The sequence below is a fragment of the Cygnus olor genome, chromosome 9 (genome assembly GCF_009769625.2).
Source record: "Cygnus olor isolate bCygOlo1 chromosome 9, bCygOlo1.pri.v2, whole genome shotgun sequence".
In the NCBI taxonomy this organism is placed as follows: domain Eukaryota; kingdom Metazoa; phylum Chordata; class Aves; order Anseriformes; family Anatidae; genus Cygnus; species Cygnus olor.
Window position 1 is genome coordinate 361077 of NC_049177.1, and position 23081 is coordinate 384157.

A 23081-nucleotide genomic window follows, 5' to 3' on the forward strand; every position below is an offset into this window, starting at 1 on the left:
AAGATAGACCAGAGACTTTTTGTTATGATATATTCAGGAAATGCATAGTTTCCCTTGGGGTTTTCTACAGAAAATGACAACCTTGGAGAAAAAGGGGCATCCTGAGTGAGAGGACTGCCACTGTGAAAAGAGTAAGAGTGAACTTAAAGGGAATGGTTTGCAAGATAGTAGAGATATTGACAGGTAAGAAATGGAGATTTGATGTTAGTATGATAGGAATCATAAAAGCAGAGGACAAGAAATGGTACTGGAAGAATACGAACGGCAAGAAAATATGAGGAGGGATATACAGAGGACTAGTTCCATACCAAATTTGCCTGCAATAAATACAATGTACCAGGTAATGCTGGCATGGCACTCTAGGCTGAGGATAGATCAGTTCTGTCCCATAGAATTTCCTCTCTAAGGGCTTGCTTTCTGTCTGGCATGGAGAACATGTATCTAGTTAGTATGCATGTCCTGGAGCAATTGTTGCTTTTACCGTCTTTACTTTTTGGGCTAAGTTTCTGTTCAGATTATTAGGTGTTTATGTCCTTAAGAAAGAACCTTTTTGTCCTGGATTTTTAAAATAGGTCTTATTTATTTTCAAGGGAAATGCATCATGACTAGATTTATAGTGCCATGTACTCAAAGATCAAATTGCATGACCACAAGCATTTATATTTTTATTTATTGGGAATAATATAAAGGAGCAAGAAGCTTATGTGCAGCTTAAGTGTTGAGCATTTATCTTTTTCAAAATACATTAGAAAGGCAAATGGACTTGGAATGCCAGTTAAAAAGCAAGGATCACTCACTGTAGTTTATTACTTTTTGTACTTAAGTAGATTTGAAGTAGGAGTTATAGTGCCTGCAGATAAACTTGAATTGCTCTACTATATTTTATTAGGTACAAGGTAGCAATTGGTGGCATAAGGGGCTAAAAAGTAGGTCCTAAATCCTTGTCAACTTTTAAATGATACTTTTGTACTCTTTGATTTAAAAAAAAAAAAAAAAGCCTCAACAGCTATGTCTACATAGCATGTAGGTACCTTAACCTGCTTTGGAATGGATCTCTGTATAAAAAGCCCTGCATACACATGCAAACCTTTGTAAATCAAAACTCAATGTAAAACTCAAAAATTTTTTCCAGACCTTGGAAATTTTGGGGTATAAGGACAATACTCAGGGCCAGATTTCTTATGGTCTACATCAGACTGAAACATTGGCTGGGTGAAAATCCTCAGAAGGGGCATGTTTCGGATATGCTTTGTTCACATGAAGGAAAATCCCTCAAGTCAAAACAGAGTAAACAAACTAATCTACTGCCTCTTTATATGAAACTGAGATTCTTTCAGATTTTTGGTCTGGAGCTTTTCTGATACTTTTTGACTTCTGTCTCTCTCTAGCTTTAAATTTCTTTTCTCCTTGTCTATCCAAAGTAAAGCTAACAGTGGAAAAATCAGAATATCCTGAGTTGGAAGGGACCCACTAGGATCATTGAATCCAGCTCATGGGTCTGCACAGGACCACCCAATTATCCTATTCTCATCACAGATAGAGCAAGTCTCTGATGACAAACAAAACTCAAAGTTCATTTTCTTTACACAGGCATGGAAATCCACCGAGGCTGACTCAGGAAATCTAAATTTTGCTGCTTTCCCAGATTTCTGAATCCTGGAAGCATGGAAAACTCCCTGGTATCTGAGATATGCAAGTAGTCTCCTAGCATATGATGTGTGAGTATAATCTAATACATTTATCAGGGAGCTAGAAAGTACATTGTCTTTTCATGTAAATGTTATAGCAAAGTCCTTAGAACTAATTTCTTGAAACAGTTAAGAAAGCTGACAGAGCATAGCAGAGTTGGAGACTGTTATTCTTGCTGCTCAGCAGACTGTGTGGAGTGGCTGGGCTCAGCAGAGCACTTCACACAACCAGTAAGTACAAATTGTTGGCATCACCTGAAGATTATTGTTATCTCTGGAAGACTGCCTGTCATGTGGATAGTTTTAATGCACGATATGATGTGTGGTATGAAGCAAGTTTTGCAGGATTTCAGACAGAATATGAACCCAGGAGCTGTGGAGTGTATCTGTACAGACCTAGCCAAGGAGATGTGTCAACCAAATGATTAATTCTGGTGGCCAAAAAATAGTTTTACTGAAGCTTCTGGAAAGTGCCCTCTTCTCACCTCACTGCTGGCTCCACAGGGCTTTGAATCAGGCTCTGTCCAGCTGACGTTGTAAAGGCTGAGTCTGCCTTTCCATTTTAGCTTGCATCAAGATCATACTTCTAAAGCAAATCTTATGATTATCTCCACTCTTTGTGCCCTCATTCATGTTGAGGAACTGTCTTGGTTACATAAACCGGAATTAGTTTTGGATAAAAGTAAACCAGATGTGCTCCAGGACTACATCGTGGTGGAGTCCAGCGACTAATAGGCACCCAGTCTGTGGGATCAGACAAGACCTAGTCCGAAGTTGGTTTTTGTTTGGTTTTTGTTTGTTTGTTTTTTAAAGAAATGCTTATAATGTAGGTTTTTCGTCCTCAGTGTCAACTGTTTTGCTCTGTATATCTGCTTCTTCTGGTCTGCACTATTTGCCAATGGTGTTAGAAGGCACTCAGTCTGTCTGTGGTTCAGGTTCTTAGAGAGTGAAATGGGAAAGATAATACTTGACCACAGTAAGCATCTCAGATGAAAGCCTGGGTAAGTCCGAAGTATAATAACAAATATTTTAACTCTTAATATGGCACCAGATTCCTCATACAATTCTTTCTAATTTAAAAGGTATGGATCTGAACTGTAAAAATACACCAAAGTTAATGGCAGTGCAAATAATTAAATGCTCATAAGATAAGCTCTGCTTGGTATTCCATATGATTTTCAGTGCATGGTAATTGTTTATGGACCAGTTTCCCGTGCAGTGCTGCCTATGTAGGGATGTATAAAAGAAAAGGAGAACAGCAGTCTCTTGGTATAGCAGACTTCTGCTAAATAAATCTGTACCGGGCAGGTACAGTGTCACCCTCAATGAGGCATAAATCATTAATCAAATTTTAGAAATACCAACCATATTTTAGAAATACCAACCATGGCAGTGTGGCATTGTGAATCTTTCATGAGAGAAAAAAATACTTTTTGCAGTGTTTTGTTTAATCTGTTTTAATAATACCCAAATTTTGTTCACTGAGGAATTCATGCCATTTAGATTTTTTCATTGAAATGTGAAAGCAATGTACTCATATCCAACTGAAATTAGATTTAGGGCTTTTTTTTTTTTTTTGTCTTTTTGAAAAACAAAGATACTTAGTATGCAACATCAGAATTGATTCTGACACTGGGATATCAAGCCACTTTTGTGGAATTGCAAGAAAACATGATAAAACAATTGCTTGCTATTAGTGCTGTTGGTAGTGCTTTGAACTGGTGAAAGGGATACAGTCCTTATTATTCAGATGTATTTTGCTTTCTATGTTAATATATTATAAATGCACAATTGGTTCTATAAGTCCTTGAAAGATACAATATTCACCTTAATATTTTACAATTAATTTTGATCCATCTTAAGTTTCAGCATGAGTTCTCATTGGCAGCATGATGTTAATAAATCATCAGAGCACCATTGATCAACTGACTTATTTAACACTGCACAAACAGCAAGAATTTATACTGGGTCACAAACCCCACATCTTGCCTTTGCTGTTAAGAGAGTTAATAATTTCACACTGACAGGTTATTAGGTTCTGTCTAGACCCAGAGTTAATATGAAAAATATTTGGAAGAGACTTGTGGGCAAAACACAAGTTGGGCTGGGTCTGATCCCAGATCTCTTGAGCTGTTCCAAGTGAGACAGTCACTACTGTGTCTCTTAGAGCCTCAGTTCCTCCATCTGAAAAATGAGGAAAATTATTCAGGTCCTTATAATATAATTACATATTGACTGGGTCTCATTCTTTTCAGTCCATTTTCTACTTATGTTGTAGGATACCATTTCCAAAGTTCTGTAATCCTTAACCAATTTTCTTAGACTTTAGTCTGACTAGTCTCATTACATGTTTCTGTGCTCTCCATTCTCTGCTCATTTTTCTTTGATGTTGCGTTTTCATACGTTACATTTCCCACATGCAATTGTAGGATTCAGCCTATATTGGCTTTATTATAACTTTTACTATCTTCATAATGAACTGGCTCTGTTTTCTTATTTCATGTACTGAAAAGAAACCACTGTCAAATAGCAACCATTAATAGCATGAATTTCTCTATCTTGCTAAACAGAAACACTCAGATCTTCACCTGATAAATTTAGTAAAATTTGATATAACTCTTCCTTCTTCAAAACACCAGCCTGACATCTAAGTTAGGTCTTAGATAAAAAGAACAGTCATTAAGGCTTCCTCTTTTCTCTAGGAGAAAAACAAAACAAACAACAATAACAAAACAGAAATATTCAACATGAGTAAGTTGAATCCTTCACACAAGGGGAAGGTGTGTGAAAACCCTCCCCCGGGAAGACAAGCAGAAGGGCAACCTTGGATGCATGGAGTCCTGACTTCACATACGTTATACAAGGAATAGAATCATAAACAGGGTTGGAAAAGCCCTCCAAGAATAGCTGCATAAACCAGATTCTTCAGACTGAGAAACTGAGCTGGGAAGATACGCAGGGGAGATATGTAAAAACTTTAGAAGATCATGACTGATGTGGTGAGGTAGAAGTGCCCACAATTTTTCTGATACCAAAAGTGTGGGCATTTAATGAAGATAGCATTTGCAGACTCAGCAGACTGAGTTCTGCACGTGGCGGGTGGCCATGTGCTGACTGTGATGTCCCTGTGTGTTGTGGGAACTGACCATTTGTGAAGATTCATTGGGCAGGCACAGGACAAGTTCACGGAAGAGAAATCCACTAAAGATGACTAATAGGAAGTCTCTGAGATGCAAATTTTTGGAGGCTGGAAGAGTTTCCTGGGAAAAAAATGCTAAATTTTGCTACAGTTCCTTTCTTGCACTAATTCCCAGGCATCCACTTTTGGTCACTGCCAATGACAAACTGGACATCTTTTGCGAGGTGGTAAGACTTTGTCTCCAGTACCTCAGCTATCTGCCTAAAGCTGGTGAATCTGTGCCTCTGTTTGCAATGGGTAGTTGTGGGTTCCCCACAGAGGCCGGTTTGCTCAGACCTGCCCCTGTGAGCCAACCTGCACGTACACACATTAGTGTTTGTTAAGGCAAAGTCTCTAACATAGCATTAAATTGAGTTTTAAATGAATGAGCTGATAGAAATGCCATCCGAATGATCACATTTCAGTTCAGCAAGACTGGATTTCTTTTCATTTGGGAGAGCTCTGATCTAATTTTATGTTTTCCTACTGGATTTTTATTTTTCCCAGTCAGCAGGGTAATGGGTTACATTCCGGTAAAACACACAAATATTTTCTAACTGCAAGCCATCATGTTTCAGTGGTTTCAGCTTTTCAGATTGTTATCTGCAACTGTTATTACTATGCTATTGTAAACACCACTTTCTTCCAGATTGAATGCACTTCTATTTGAACTCTGATCCCACGGATAGAGCGTGAACAGCACCTTTAGTACGACAGCAAAAGCTATCTGTTAAACCATGGCCATTTAAGTGGTCATAGTCTCTCTGTATATATTGAATACTGGAAAAAAAAAAAAAAAAAGAAGAAGCTTGGTCTTTTACTAATGAATGAATTGTGTAAATTAATATATTTAACCATTTTAGAGCATGGAGTATGTATATGCTGAATTTATGGGACTGAATTACTAATAACTTTTCTAATTAGAGGCTGAATTCAGGTCCAAATGGGCAGATCTTGATAACTACGTAAACCACTGATCACACCACCAGTCAGATCTTGATGTGTCTTCAATATTTAATTCAGTCAGAAATCCTTAAATAATTCAGTGATTTTTAATTAAACAAAATAGGGTATTTAGTTGTTTTTTTTAGGCAAGAGTATATATCAACACTATTCCATGTCTTTACTTTTCTTTAATATCTTTTCTTTCTCTGCCTGGTATTTTGTGGCTTTTGGATTCTTTCTTAGTTACATATTTTTCTAAAAAACAGTGACTTTGATTTGTAAATGTGAAAATGATCAATAAAAACCTATGGCTTCAAAGTGTCCGTATTTATATTTAAATCCTTCCTCTCACCTGCTGTTTGTTGCTTTTTAGTTATGTTACCAATCCCACTGGAGCTCAGAAATCTAGCCAGTCCTCTCTAAACTACCAGACATGTTCTTTTCCCATGTACTCTCTTGTCCCTGCAGCTTCTGATGTAAAACAGATTTAAGTTTGTGTAGAGTAGAGGTCAACATGAAAGCTTAAAACAAAACAAAACAAAAGGCTGGCATTCAGCTTTTAGCTCTGGTTCCTATTATAACTCAAAGCTCTATTTTAGTAATTTAAAAATGGTAGTATTGTTCTGCAGCCATACCCTACCTCTCATTTGCACTGAATTTTTTAATGGCTGTGATGCCCAGTTTAGATAAACTTCTAGACTACTCAATGATCATTTGGCTGAACTGTGGACGCTTTTGCAATAATAGTAAAATTGATGAGTATTTTGCAAATGGAGCTCTGTCAAGTTTGCATTTATTTTGCTTTAGGCTAAGGCCAAACACATAGCTTTGAACCCATTCTTCCTATTCCTGAGTAGTTACTTGCACAGTCATGACTTTGGTGAGACTTTGGTTTGGGAAGTGGGAGTAGTTGCTTCATGAGATCACTTCAGTGATAGGTTTCCTAAAACTTTATTGCTAAGTGCTTCATTTTATTTTTATTTACTTGTAATTTTTTATATTTTTCTTTTTGTTAGAGAACAGTTTCTTCAGTTCTGTAGCTTTGTAGTAACACATTCCTTTCTGAACACCTCAGTAAATAATCATGAGTTGTGTTGAGTGAGGGTTAAATACTGCATGCTCAATGTGTTACTCTGTTTACAAGTGTTGTATATATGTATCCAGCCTTCTGCATTTTTCAGTGCTTAATCAGATGGAAATTACAATTGGAGGTGTAATTCAGCATTGTGCTTAAGGTCATTAAGCCCTGTGGTAATGGGTAAATCCAGACCCTGCTGTGGCCTTATAAGGCAATTTGGCAAAGAAACGGGCTGTTTTACTGAGCTGATAAGACTCGGACAAGGTCTGTGTCCCCATTAAGGGACGAAGCCCCACTTTATGAATTTGCTGTATTTTAACTTACATGGAACTTGTCTAAGCTGACAAGGATATATGCAGAGTGCCTGCTGGCTTGTGCCACTTCCAGCCCGTCCTCTTCTTCTAGGGAGACGTAGGTACCCTGGGCAGCCCTGGAGTTGCTCCAAGGTGTTTGCCTTTCTGGTGTTCAGTTCAACACAAACTGGTTGAGTAACCTAGCATGAGCATAAGTCGCTGTGGAAAAAGAAGCACTTTTTCTCCCTGGAATTTCGTTCATGCAAAATGAATCCTGGGCTGGGGTAAAAGGAAAAGAAGACATTCACAATTCAAATTAGAATTAAGATTCATATATTACGAAGGTTTAGGCCTTATCCTTTAGGGAATTGGGAATTGGATTGAAATCAGAGGGTTAAGAAAGTTATCTATAACTTCATAGGAGCTCATGAAAGATTGTGTTAACTAGGGTGAATAAGTATTCTGCCCATAGCAAAGTCTGAGAAGAACTGTCAGCTGTGAATTTGGTGTTAATTTAGCACCTCTTTTGCTTTCCTCAGTGGTCATTTATTGCCCTTCTGGTAGTGGTGGTTTCTTCACGCGCGTGAAAGACAGGGTGGAAGGTGGAGATCCGATGAAAAGGCATTGGTGAAATAGAGCCCTCTGAAAAATTAAGAGTTTTTTTTTTTTTTTTTTTTTTAGTGCATACTTTAGCGTGTTATACTAAAAACCATCATGACCCTAGGGCCTTCAAATGTGTTTGATTCTTCTGTCCATGATGAAGAATTTGAGCATTTGGGGGTAAATCAGGTGATTAATTTTGAATTTGTTTGCTACAGCTGTGTAAATCTTAGAGAACACTGTGATGCCTTGAACACAGTATAAAATCAGATCTGAGATGGACATTGTAAGAAGCAGGACTTTATCACAAGAAAGCTGTTGCCAGTGAGGAAGGCTTATTTGCAGGAGATTCTGAGATGAAAGGAGGGAGTGAATGAATCTGATGTGAGATTTGGATCAAGGATGCCATGGAGTATTCAAATAAAAGATATTCTGTAGAATCCACTGAAGATTTAAGTTTATTTTAGTAACCATCATTCCGTGCACAAAAGCTCTGTAAGCATACTGAAGTGTAGCAAGTTTTAGAAGTTTCAACAAATGCTATTATTAACCCCAAAGTGCTTAAAATCATGAATTTGATTCTGACGTTTTAAATAATAGAAACAATGCATGCAATGCATATAATAAAAGCTAGTGTCAAATTTTCAAGCATCATCTGATATTAAGCATTGTGAACATGGCCTTTTTATTGTCAGACTTAATATATGGCATATCCTCTGTTGTCACAGACAAAAACTAAATAACTGAGACTTGCATATAATCTTGAGCTGGCAATGTTGTCCAGATGGCACTCTTTTTTCCTCAAACTGTGGCAATCCATCTTCACCCTTGTTTCGATATTAATTACTCATCCACATTATTGTATGCTGATTAAAGCTAAAAAAGTAGAATTTCCAGGTCCTGTTCCTAACTCTCTTGCACTACAACACTGAAACATAGTTATTTATAATCTTGACTTTCATTTATTTATTTATTTATTTATTTCTGGTGATAAAATCCCCACAAAAGATGTTGTACATTCTGGTTCAAGTTGAAGGTTCATTCAATCTTGTGTATGTTCAGCAGACTCTTGTTTCATACATCTGGCAGATTACCAAGCGAATACTGGTAAAGTCTAAAAGGTAAAGATAATTTATTTCTTTTTTTTTTGTTTGTAATTACAGGAATACTGACATCTTAAATGTTCCAAAATTTCCTGCTTTTGCCTCTCTTGCTGTTGATACCAGTGGAAAAGAGCATATTCTACACAACTCCAGAAGTTAAGCTTTGTATTTTAATGAACTTGCAGTTCTTCCCTTGGAAATAGAAGATATAACACTGAAACTACTACAAATTCTCATGTGACTATTAGAACACCTGGCAGTCAAATGAAACACTCTCTCAAGAAGGTTGGTTGTACACAAAATTTCCACAGACACCAAAGGATCTGGTAAGAGCTCATGTGCTAGTGAAAACATTCAAGGCATTACTGCATAAAAATATCGCAGTGCATTGTATTTTGTTTGCTGGAGAGTCACATTCTATCCCCTCTATTGTCCTACCATAACTACTTTAGAGGGGTTCACCAAAATAAAAAGGGCAGTTTTCAGAGCATTGGGTGGAAGTAACCATAGACAGGACCAACAAGACCCTATTATTTGCATGCAAATTATTTTTAATGTTTAAAAAGTTGTATTATAATTACTTAAACATCTTGTTTTCTTGCTGCAGTCTGAATTAAGTAGATGAAAATTCTGTCCTCAAAATCTCAAGTTTCAAAAGAAACATGACTCTCTGGATTGTCTAACTTCCTTTCCCAGAGATGTGTCAAGTCCAGTATCTCTGTGTGAAACACTGATGTGACAGACTGCCATAGTGTAATGTGTTTAACCACATCAATGATGCATCAGCTGGAAGGGGTTCCCAAAGATCCAGTTCACACATGCACACACACACACACATACACACACAAAAAAAAAAAAAAAAAAGGAAGAAAGTTTGGGGAAGCGGAACATTAATCTTTTTCACAGTTTGGCACAAATTTAATTGTGAAGTATTTGTAAATGTTCAATCAATTAGACCACTTGATTGTCAAACTTATTACTTTGATGGCAGATTATCTTTTGCAAGAGAAAAGCTTCTCTTGACCAAGACCTTTTATGTTAACTGCTCCAGAAAGAAACTGTTATATTTTCCATAGGACATAAATATAGATGCAGGAAAAAAGTGTATAATATCCTGGTATCTTTGGCCAAATTTCAAGATTTTCATAGGAACAGGTTAGTTAAACCTTTAAACTCTCAAATTAGGGGGGAAAAGACACTTTTCCCTTCCCATCAACAATTATATTTAATAGAAATAGTCATCTGGTGACTGTAGCTTATTTAATGTTTATAGTAGCAACTCAGTACTAATTGCAGATAGATTCACATTTACAAGCTGAGGAAACTGCATGAAAGCTATTAATTTCTCCCTAAATTTTCAAATACTTTTCCAGAGTGTCATCTCATGCATGTTTTACTTGTAACATATTTAAGTTCAAAATTTGGCAATTCAAATACTAGATAACATCGCATTTATAATATAGCAGCAATAGACGCCTGAGTGAGACTAAACTGACCAAACTGAACCCGTTTTTTTGCATAACATTATCATATCTGGAAAAAGTAAAGTTATACAACTAGAAACCCTAATGTCCACATTGTGTGTATCTTCTGCCAGTTTCTTTTTTTACTCCCTGGATAGATAAAATCCAGGGTTGTATCTATTGGGTCTCATCATCTCATAGCCCTGTCTTCTTGGGCTTTACTAACTGTATAAAACCCAGAGCTTTTGCTGAGTGTTGGCCAATTGTTATCCTCACTTGTCCTTAGCTTCCGCATCGCCCTGCTCAGAGAAATACAGGGTATTGTACAGGTCTGCCACAACTGAACCTCCTCATAAAACTACATGAAACTAAACATCTGTGCCTGCACAGAGATGCATGGATGGATTTTATGCCTACACAGAGTCTCACTGTATGGGATCAAAAAAAGCTTACAGAGGTGTCTTAAGTGTTTAGGGTAATATTTTTGGATTGTCATATTCCATCACAAATATTTAGTAGTGTCATGCCATAAGAGAGGCTGGTGAATTGCTTTGATACCTGCTGGTCACAGTGGTGCAAACAATAGGTTTTCGAGCTGATGTCAGTTGAGCAGAGGATAAGAGGATAAGGACCCTTTAAGGAGAATTAGCACGTTCATTAAGGCAAACCATTTCGTGAGCTGGTGTCACACATCCCTTTGCAATCACACTGAATTGACACAAAGCTTCAAGCTTCAGGGGAGGTATTTGGAGTGGAAAGTCTGTCATATTCAGTGGAGATGAATGCTTGGAAGATGTCTTTGTCAACCACAATATAGCTTTATGACAGTGCACTTTTGTATGCAATGGTAAATTTGTGGTACTTACACGTGTTGTACACCTTAATGAATGCTGTCAGTACTGTAGTTAAGGCATGGCATAGGTTGAAGTCTGATGCAATAAAACTATCCATCTGACTAGCAGTGCTCTGTAAAAGCTTGTGCTGACAGAATCAATAGGAGCAAGATGGCCAACATATGGTGAAGGATGGAGGGAGGGAAGAGAGGAGAAGGATATGGGCAAAGGTGGGTAACTCCATGAAAAATGCGAACCACAGATGGGTGACTTAGCAGGCATCTGGGTGCCACGGAGGGAAGGCTTGTAAATAAGGAGAGATGGAACTAAGAGGGGGCATAGAAGCAAAATCAACACCAGAAGAGTACATGCTACATACTGTTGTATTTCTTGAGTATCACTTTCCAAATCTGTTATCAGGAAGGGGAAAAAAAAAAAAGTTGTATTAAACTTTCTTTTCCAATGCAAGGACAGAGCATACCTGTCAGAGAGCAGGAATGCTAGTGGGTTTGGCAGCCCCATGATGGCACCAGAGGCAGCAGCAAGCTGGAGGTAATGTCCCCTCTGCAGAAGAGAAAAGTGCAGGATAAATTCAGCGCATACATTTTATGTGGACTATCCAGAGCTGTCTGCAGTCTGGGAGCAGATTAGAGCAGAATGTGAGTGGCTGTGCTCCACTGACGAAACGACAACCCAAATGTTGTTCAAACAGAGAATTGATTGCAGTTACTCTCTCTCCTGTTGAAGGCAGTCCCTGTGTTGGCTGCAGGAGTTTGACAGAGCTCTGAGCATGTAGACCAAAACTAAATCATAACCAGAGTCTGTCTGAAACCTTGTCTGCCAGCAAGCACAGCAAAAATACTGTCTGTCCAAGTACTGCTGCAGCTGAGTTAAGATGTATCGCAACGAGCTGCCTCACTAATTTTGACTGAATGAGGGAGTCTTGGCTGCTTGCTTTTGACTGCATGTAACCTTTTCAAAAGCACCCAAATATCTTAGGAGCCTGAATTTCACTGAAAGTCAGATAGCTGAAGGGTGACTAACATAAAAAACAATCTAAATGCAGTGAGATTGCCTGAAATGGTCTCATAAATCTCAGAGCTCTCCTTCTACCCAAGTTTTGTCAGTTTGAGCTCTGTGGAAGTTGCATAGTGGCTGGATGATTGTTAAAACAGTGTTTAGTCAGCCAAATCTGGCTGATGTTTGGAACAGCCACTGGCTGCCTTTTTTTTTTTTTCTTTTTTTGTCCCTTTTTTTTTTTTTTTTTTTTTTCCAGCCTCTCTCTTGCCCTTCCTTGCCCACACCTGTTGTTTTCCTCTGGGACTTTGCACTGACTATCTCATCTTGATCTGTAGGTGTGTGGTGCTGCACGTATGTGCCACATGCTACCCAGTGTGGCGGTGAGCAGGGAGTGTTCTCATGAAGCGTGCAGCTTCCCTGTGGATCTTTTACATGCAAGTCAGGCTTCACATAGCCCACAGTCAAAAAAAAAAAATTCTCCACTGCAGAGACAAATAGCAACATGTGGCTGGAAGATAACAGAAACGTACATGCAAGTGCAAAAATTAAATATGGAAATATGAAAATGAGGGGTTTTTATTATTTAAAGCAAAAGAACTGATTCACTTGCTGGAAATTACATGGGGCCTTATTTCCTTAGCAGCCCGTCTCAGAAGAACAAAATAGAAAAAAGGGCCGTGGATAAGAAGCACCATCTCAGTACCCAGTCATGTTGCTTGGCTTGGCAGGGGGAGTCTTTTGCAAAACTTTGCAGACAGCCTGAAAAAAAACAACAGAAAAAGATAAAGGCAAAAGAACGCATTAGAACAAAATGTGCAGGATGCAGATGTGCAGTCTTCCTGCCTTCCTGGTCCTGTCTCCAGTCTTGTCACCGACTTGCACCTTCCTATGAAACACTGGATTTATTTTCGGTGACTGTTTCTTCATCTTCCACTATCATGTTCTGCAGCTCCTCCCTCTCCGTGTCCCTTCCCCCTGCCCATAGCCCACATCTTTGCCAGATACTTAATGTAGAAATGATTACCTTTGCTTCTTGCAAGCTCTGCCCCTGCTCTGTGGTGGTATGAACAAGTTAGCTGGTTGCTGCAAAAGAATCATGGTGTTCTGCAATGAGGCTGGTTGTCTCTGAGCCACATCATACTGGAGTTTGCAGTTAAGAACTGCCTCCAGGAGCAGCAGAGACAGAGATACAGACCCTAGTGTTAAGGATGCAAACTGCTGGGATCACTCTCTTCCTTCTGTTAATTTGTCAGACTGTGTTTAAAAAGGGATAAAGCAAAAAAACAACCATGATCCCATAATTTTCATTAGTTTCCAAGAAGTCAAGTTGTCAAAGTACTCCTTAATAGGCAAGAAAATGAGTTATCTAGCATTCTTCTTTTTATGCAAGGACTTCGTATGAATTTTGTTCATGGGGTTGGGACTGTTTCTTGCCAGGGGCCTTTGCTGTGAAAGGTAAAATTAGAAACCAAGCCTAATTTGGGCCGATATTCCAATATATGTAATACAGTCGTATGGAAATGAGCATTCATTTTAAGTTAAATTATCCTGGCCTGTGTGTGGAAGCAGTCCTGACTTTGGAATCAAGCCAAGCCCCATTTTCTACATATAGACACCAAAATTTTGGGGTGCAAAAATGAGCAATGACCCATCAAATTTACTTACTGGAATACATCCTGAACATTGTGAGTGCTCCAAGACAGAGCATGAGGCTGCATTTTTTTGCTCACTAAAACATGCACAAAACGTATTTTTAAAATTAGATAGTTAGATAGGTAGTTTAGCTCCAGTGTTTCCCAGTAAGGTAGTTTTCCATTAAACTTTAAAACATTAAACATCTACACCCCATGTGCTCTTCACTGTCACCCGTGCATGCTGTTCTTACAACTTGTCCACTACTTCACGCAGATATTTACTATCCTCTATTTGTTTCCTATGATATGATACCTTATTTTCCCTGCTTCCCTCTATATTTACTTTTTCCTTACAATGTTCCTCTTATTAAACTTTTCCTTCCTCTTGACCAGCTCCTTTCCAATTGCTTTTATTTTCTGGAATACCTATAATTTTCCTTGGCTAGTAACAAACCTCTGATTGACCAGTCCTTATCTTTGAAGTGTGTCTTTTACCATCTTACTCATACAGATTGTCTACATTAATTTATCTTCATCTTTGTCTAACATGCAGTTCCTCCAAACAACTCCTGTTTTCCTGGGTATCTGTCAACTGGTCGCATTTGGAGACCCTGGAAGGGTAACGTGCTTTGAAGATTTTGTTTCCTGCTCATTGCCTGAATGGGAAACTGCTGAGTTTCATCTCCTCCCTGCCACAGTTAACTCCAGGTATTTATTAAATATTTGATATTGTATCAGTCAGAAAAAGAATACGAGATAGACTATTTCTTGTCTTTAAAAAGTACACAAAATCTAAATGTTTTCATTTTACCTACTCCTGACTTGGTCCATAGAGGTGAGAAGGTGGAGACATACATGGCCACCTCCATATGTCCTTGGAAGATTTGGGTAATGGGAGAGGATTGGAGTGGCCTGGCCTGCACTTCCCCACGATGCTAAGCGCAGTGAACAGATAGGCGTGAGTTACCGTGAGCACTGGAGTAGATTATCCTCTCCTGGGTTGTCAGAGGGTTGATGAAACCTAGTCAATTATAGTACTGTGCACACTTTGAAACCAATGACAAATCAGACTCCTGCTTTAATATGTGGAACATTCATCACCACATTTCAGATAACATGTCTCTTGGAATGATCGCTTAAAGAAAGCACAGATAAAAAATAGAGGAGTCCAGTTCAGGTGTATAATATTTTCTTTGTGTATTGCTCCTCTTGTGGAATATGGGGAGGTTGTAAAAAACTGCACAGAATTAACATGCAGTAAGTTAAGTGAGTCCATATCTCATGTATTAAGTAAATAACAGCTCTGCTAGAGAAATACATACATATGTTAATGTTCCAAAAATAAACAGATAGTAGGCAGCTTCATGTGCCTGTAAAGACTTTGTTGTGAGTAGACCGACAGAATAATAACTGCCATTCTGGAAATGAGATCAGGGATCAAAAATGTTTTCACAGTTGCGAAAGTAACAAAGAAAAGCCTGCAATTTCTGCCTGATTGCAGTGGTCACTCCTGGCACCAACTTTCCCTTTTTTTAATGGAGAGATGGTTGTTGCTAGGTGGGCAGGAGTATTTTTTTGTCTTCATAATACAGTCTTTGATAACCTGTGGGAGGTCTTCAGTAGGAGTCTTCTGTGGACACCACTATGACCGGGAGAGCTTTACCAGTTTTATGATAGCAAGACAAGTTTTGTGATGTGTACTCAGAGGTTTGAGCTTTTTTTTTCTTTTTTTTTTTTTGGGGGGGGAGAGGTAGTGGTGGTGTTATTGGAATTTTGGAATTATCTATCATTTCAAAACAAAACAAAACCCCTCTTGTTCTCTTGTGGTTCTTGTGGTTTTAGTCCAAAAAATAAAAATAAAAAATCTCTGAATATGACATGATGATTAAAGCTGAGGGATATTATATGGATGCAGCAAGGTAAGAATTGTACCAGGATGGCACCATATCTCTGGCAGCAGCCAGGGTCTGAGAATTCAGTTGAAGGCAGAATTTTGTGATAGCAAATGAAGACTACACTGTTCCAGACACAGGTTTCTTCTTATTTGTCAGTAATTCAAGTTAACTGCTGTAATGCTGGAGATTCTTGTATTATACAAATATCTGACTTCTCCTTTTAATCTGCTAGATTTAATCTGACTTCAGTGAAATATTATGATATTGCATACCAATAGCCTAATTATCCAAAGTGAGGAAAGAAGGCTTTCCTTTTATTGGTTTTCAATTTGCATCTCTTTATTATCACTCCTTGTCCTTGTGTTACAAAACAAGGAGAACAGATGCACTAGATCTATATTCTCTAAACCAGCCACAGTTTCACATACATTTATCATGTTCCAGGGGAAGCTGTGCTATTGTTTTATACAATGCAGTAGTACCACAGTACTTCAAACAGCTCTGTGAAATGCAGTTCCTTCTATTCCCGCTGTTATCATTTCCTAGGACATTAGAAAAGATCCCGAGCCCCAAAGGTTGGATTAAGATCTTCACTTCTTCAACAGCTGAGGTCAGTGGCTCCTGTCATTTGGTCTGCATTTCTTCACACTCACTCTGAGACAGGTTCCAAATAGAATCCCTCAGCCTAACAAGCAAGCAGGTCTTCGAGGCAGCTGTTTCTGCTGTTGTGCCCCTAATGAGTGAGCCCTAAAGAAGGTAATTTCTTTTCCCTTAATCCATTATGTAGCATCAAGACCTGAATTCAAAACTTCCTGTGATTTAAAAGGGTCTTTCCTTAGTGCTAGGTTTTTTTTGTATGTTTTTTGTTTTGTTTTGTTTTGTTTTTGAGCAAACTGTGCACCTGATACTACTGAGACCCTAATTACTGTAAATCAGACAATTTTTTTTACAAGAAACCCTTTTGTGTTATTAAAATACAGAAATGTCTAACTGTCTAACTTCCATATAAAGGGGGAGGGAAAGGAAGGAACCACACATAACTTGAGTTACTCAAGCATAAGGTATTTTTATTCAATTGAGCCCTTTAGTTCAGATTAGGATCATAGCTTCTTTTGAACATACAAGTTACTTTGAGTTCTTAGTTCAGTGTTGAAAAACTAATACTTCTAGACATCTCTGACAAGTTCAAATAAAAAGCCATTAGGATCTTCTGAATTTAAATCTTACTGGAAAGTTGAATTTACAAAAATGCCTATCTACAGTGTATTTGGATCTTTACAGGAAGAAATAATACGAGTTAAAGCAACGTAGGACGAGTCTTATTTGTATTTCGGATCTTAATACTAGGAGACAAAGACCTGTATATGACAGCAAACAATTTTGTAGAGGATTCTGAGGAAACAGTGGAAAGATTTTGCTCATGATGAACTGGCATGAGCATTTTTTCTCATATCATTGTGTAGCAAGAGGCAGTTGTGCCAGTGTCAGATTTACAATCTTTTGGAAGACTGTATTGATTGGTTTATTTATCTGTATGTATATGACATGGGAAATATAATGTATTTATGTATGATTTAATAATAATATAATAATAAATGACATAGTTCTTATGCTTTAAATCCACTGGTTTTACAAAGAAGGCCAGTGTTTTAACAGATGGATAACTCGGAACTGACCAGGAAGAAAGAAAAAAAAAAAAGCCTCTAAAACTAATACATTTCAAGGAGGCTGTAATCATTTCCTTCTCTGTGACTTACAGCAACATACTGAAAGTTAATAAAGATAAATGTAACATTTACAGGGTAATAAGAGATTGTGGAAGGAAATAAACAAACCTAGGATATAGTGCATCTAAGTAAACACAAAGGTTGTAAAACCTTCAAACTCAAATATCAAGAGCACTGCAAATTAATGCCGCACACAATAGACCCATTGGAAGCTAACTTAATCCACCCCCATGTATCTACATGAGGGCCATGCATAACAATGCATGAGCTGGATTTCCATTAGAGTTTCCTCTGCAGGCTGTCAGTTGTTTGAAGAAATAACAATTTCCTAGGCATGAAAGCTTTTTCAGAATGTTCCCACTGATGTGTAATAAAAGTGACTTTACTTTTTTTCTACCCCCCTCTCCCTCGGCCCCACCCCCTGAGATGTGACTTTGGCGGGGAAGAGGATGGACTTAGACTCTCGGCCCCCTACCAGTTTACCTTGCCTGGATTATCAGTGCAGGTGTTAAAATAATTGAAGGTGTGGTAGGAGATACAACCCCTAATAGCTTTTGCTATATGGAGATTACCTAGGTAGAGAATGCCAGAGTACCTGAAGAATAGGCATGTGAGTACCTTATTAACATAGCACCATTCAGCGGCAGCTGCATATCTGGAAAAAAAAAAAAACCTTAAAGAGCCTATTCATCTATGTTAATGGGCCCATTGCACAGTACATTGTGTGGGAAATTAAGTCTCTGGCTGTGAACTTCCTGTGCTGTGCAAGCTGCCTTGACTCTTTTTTATTGCTTCAGTGTTATTATCTCCTCCTGGAAATAAAAACAATCATGTTCTCACATTTAAGAAGCCAAAACATTCCCAGATAACAAACTGGTTGAAAGTTTCTTTTGTTTCCCTTATTAAGTGAAAAAATATGTTTTGAAATTAAAGTAAACCCTAAATTAACATCAAAGCCCATCAAATTAGTTGAGCTGTCATACGCATGACAATGTTGGGTTTTCTTTTTTTTTTCCTCTCCTGTAAAATACACAATTTAAATTGCTTTCCTATTTATTGTTCCTTCCTTGGAATTAATTTTTGCCACAAAATATGGTAATTTATTCAAATGAGACATGATTTTTGAATGTTTAACTGGCAAAAGAACTGCTTTCCTGCTGAAAGACTGAGGTAGAAAATAACATAATTTTAATGCATTTTCCCAAAATATAGCACCTCTTCATTTTAGCTCTGAGTGGACTGATTCTTTAAAAGTAGATCTGGAAAAGTATACCAAGAAAAGGAAATCTTGCTTATTCAGGTATTTTCAAGCTCTATCATCAATTTGAGAGTAATATATGATATTGTACAGCCTAAAACACCTTTCACCAAAAACGAATTATCATCAAATATTTAAACAATTTTTCCTTCCTTTATGATCCAAATGCTGCACATTGCATCATCGTCATCATCATTAGCATCATTATCTTCATTATGCTGATAAAAGAAAGGACTAATGATCAATACTAACTGATTACAACTCAATTAAGGAGCATCTTTTCAGATGCTCCTGAAAGGAGCAGTCTTTTCAGATGTTCCTTTTTTTTTTTTTTTTTTTTTTAATCTTACCTGTTCCAATCCTTCCGCCCTTTCAAGTTAATATGTTCAACTATTTAACATGTTTAATGAGCATACTAGAATATAACTGGAATCATCACTGAATGTGCTATATTCCTTCCGTGGTGCACACTCAACTTCCCTTGGACAACACTAAAATAGAAAGAGCTGTCAGAAAAAAAAATCAGAACTCTTGCTGTTAGAAAATGAGAGTTCTTGATGTAAATTGCAATAGAATTTAGCTCTTCAGATAAAACATCTGTTTAGAAGCTCTGTAGAGATGTCTAGGAAAAGCTGAAGTAAAGCTGGCTCACTCCAAACTAGTTAACAAAAAGCAGAGATAGTTGAAGGAAGGCAATATGGAGCAAGCCTGGTAATACTAACCATCATTTTATCCAATCTGTTTGCACAGATTTTCCTTGCACCCATCCTACCATCCTATTATTTTTCTTCAAAATGTTATCTGTGAAGTCTCTGGGACAAGGATGTTTAGTTCACAGAGTACCTTGCTCTGTTTTCTATGCTTGATGGTTCTTGACAGCATTATCATAATGCAAATTATTATTGTTGCTGGTAGAGACTGCGCTAAGTGCTCTTTGGGCATCAGCAAGTCCAACAAGTGATGATAGAGTAATATCAGAGAGGAAATCAGTATTTCATATTAGTTAATGATTTAATTATGGAAATCCTTCCCTTAATGACATTTGTTAACTAAAGTCACTATAAATTGTATTCTGCTTGGCTCATCTTTCAGTGGCACTCTGAATTACACCTTCCTGACATTTAGATATTGAAATATTAAACAGATTTCTTGTTGCAGTCCGGTCCAGCACTTCGTTCACAACACAAGCCATCTGGGAATATGTACCCATTAATGCTCTGGGAGGCACTGTTGAGAGTTTGCATATTTTAAAAAGTCAGAGAAAATTAGAACTGCAGAAAGACCAACACATGGCACTCTCATTACACCAGTAGATTTGGCATCAGTGTTATTACTGCTTTTTTTTTTTTTTTTTTTTTTTTCCAGTGGTATTTTGTACTGTATTTATTTTCCTTTGGTTTACATTACCTATTTTTTTAATGACTTTTTTTTTTTTTTTAAAATTTCTGGCATTTTGCAGGTTTTATACTATGCTGTTGAGAGTTTAAAAATATACAGTGAAGTTCCAGGCTAGCCATTCCCATTTAGTCACTTTTTCACAGCAATGTCATTTTTATATAGCAAGTGTGCTGTTGGCATTTCAGGAATCACAGAGAGGCCAGTAATTTGGATGCAAGCAAAATTTTTTCAAGCAGTTGCTGTAAAGATAATTCAGATTAATGGGCCATTTACAGTCTTGCTAACTTACTAACTGGCTATGTGCTCTAGGTAATCAGGGTGACATTACTGCCGGCACAAAAATGACATCTCGTCATCAGAAATTTTCTTCATTGGCACAGAAAATGCCAGGCACATCACCTCTGACTGTGTGGCCACCACATCTATTAACCTTATTGATTTGGAGTCATGCTGTGCCACACTGGAAAACTACTCCCTGCTGAAAGACTCAAGTGGATCAATCCTGAACCATGAACAAAAACTCAATAACAAAATGTAGTAGGCACCTTTCTCCATTAAGTATTCCTCAAAGTAAATCACACTAGGGAATATCATCATAAGGAACTTCCCTTGGGATTCTGTGATCTCCCAGAGAAAAATAGCAAACCTGAGGAAAAGACATTTATATTGCCAAACATATTTTATATCAGTGTACTCAAATGTTTTACTATAATTATATTTTTATTTTATACTGTAACTCATTTCCCCTTTCTAAACCTTAAAATTCTAACTTACCATTTGTTTTTAATGATGATCATCCCTGGTATGTCACCTATTGACAGATTACTCTGGAAAAGAAAGTTTTCTCTCCTTTATCAACCCTTCAGAATTTTCATGTATTTATCAGAATTTATTTTTGAGGTCCTCATTGTGATGGGGCTTGAAAATGAAACAAGGCATCTAACTCCTTTCAACCTCATACAGTTAACAAAGAAGGCAACAAAAGGAGTTCCAGAGCTTCATATTTCCTGACAAAAGATAGAGGACTGCAGCAAGCCTCATTCATATTTAAATGTTTGTGGCTTTGGAATTAAAAGTCCATCTTTCATGTTATCCTTTCCGTTCCTTACTTTTTTTTTGATGGTGGTGGTGGTGGTGTTTGCCAGCAATGAAAACTATGTCCCAAACATTAGTGTGACTCTTCAGTTTGTAGAACTGTTTCTTGAAAGTACTCCCTGTTACAGACAACTGAGGCTTTTTTTTTTTCTTTCTTCTTTTAACAACCGTTGAACATCAATATAGTTTTTAGTTGTCTTGGAAAACTCATTTAGGACAAGAAAAGTGTGGGTACAACCAGTCTGTGCACATGTGAGTAATTACTGATTGTAGCTAAGTAAGTTTTATTCAAGCTGTTGGGACCCCTCTCCTCAGGAAAAATTACTCACATGAGTAAGGGGCACAGGACAGTACAGGAACATTTCTGTTGCTCAGTACTGTGACAACAGTGTTTTTGCCCAAGGGTCTGATTGGAAAACTTGACAAAATCTATGGGCATAAGGTTTAATTTTGCATTGGTTTTAGTGTTAATGAATAGAACAAAGTTCATTAAAAATACTCCTTGCACTATGTTCAGCCATGCTTAACATCTGGATATTTATATGTATTAAATATTTTAAATTTTTTCAAAGAAAATTCTGGATTATGAAAAAAAGGAGAAGCAAATGAAATGACATTACAAAATATTATCAGTTGCTTGAAAAAAAATGATTTCTCAAAGCCGCATAAAAGTCTGGAAAATATTATTTTTATTCCTTAGGAAATAACCCTGGGCTTCTAATTAATGTCATGAAATTAAGACCATTTATCTGAAAAACTGAAAAAAGATCTATATATGCTCCAAAGTTCAGTGTTTGTCCCTGAGCTCTAACATGGGATATACTGTGTGAAAGTCTAACATGGGATACACCATATATCATCTCTATTTAGAGCCCCTAGGCAGGAAGTATAGATAAAAAAAAATAATCAAAATTACTGTTTTTCTTTACTGAAAGCTCTCCAAGGAATTCATTGGAATGAGTTCTGTCTGCCCATCTAATTGATAATTATTTAATTAGCAATTTATAATGATAATGGGATTTTACCCCCCACCAGTCCATCTTGTCTGTAAGAAAAATATAAGTAGACAACCTTATGTATTACTTTACCACTTCTGGCAGTTGGCACAAGATATTGTGGGCCAGCGTTGTAATTCCCCACAGTTAAACCATAAAAGCAGTGTATTCATATATTTCCTTTGCCCACAGTGTTTCCTTTTCTCATTACTGTGGGTGACTGGCATTCTCACAATGTGTGTGGGTGCACAGGCTTGTTGTGTCACCATGGACAGTTCTAAGAGCAGCTTCATTAGTTCTTTTTACAACAAAAGCTAGGTTTTTTTCCCTGCCTTCTCTTTCTTTCCCTTAGTTGGCATGCAGGTTGAATTTTTCTTGGACCCCCTGCTTGACTTTTTTTTTAGAGCTCCTTTTGAACAGTACAGCAGTGTGAACACTAGGAATTGTAACTGATAGACTGTTTGCAGGAGAACTCATGAAAGTTCTCTTTGTTCACTTCACATCAGCCAGGTTTATGCAGACCCTCCCCCACCTCAGCCAAACAGGGAAAAGGAAATCCACTTTTAATTATACATTGATAGGAATCACTATATAGTGAAATTGCATCAAGTGGAGAATGCCCACTTTATACTCTTTTATCTAAGAATCCAAAAGAAGCATTACCGTAAAAAAATGGACATGCAAGCGTAGCCTCCCCAATATAGCCAGGCCTGACTAATTTAAATCAGTTTGCCAACTCCACTTCCAATCCTGGTAAAAATTTTCAGCAGTATCTTTGCACTGTAAGAGTGGCTTGTCCCTTAACCCTTGATTTTGAAACCTTACTTTTTTTTTTTTTTTTCCCCAAAGCTATGTTTTTTTTGGTTTGGTTTGGTTTG

The 23081-nt window shown here is 37.5% G+C and overlaps 1 long non-coding RNA gene across 1 annotated transcript; it reads left to right on the forward strand.

Moving 5' to 3' along the window:
• Window positions 1–1596: 1596 nt before the first annotated feature.
• On the forward strand, window positions 1597–14537 carry LOC121074863. The gene is made up of 3 exons (XR_005822577.1): window positions 1597–1718; window positions 8946–9211; window positions 14389–14537. It is a non-coding gene; the product is annotated as an uncharacterized LOC121074863 (long non-coding RNA).
• Window positions 14538–23081: the final 8544 nt, after the last annotated feature.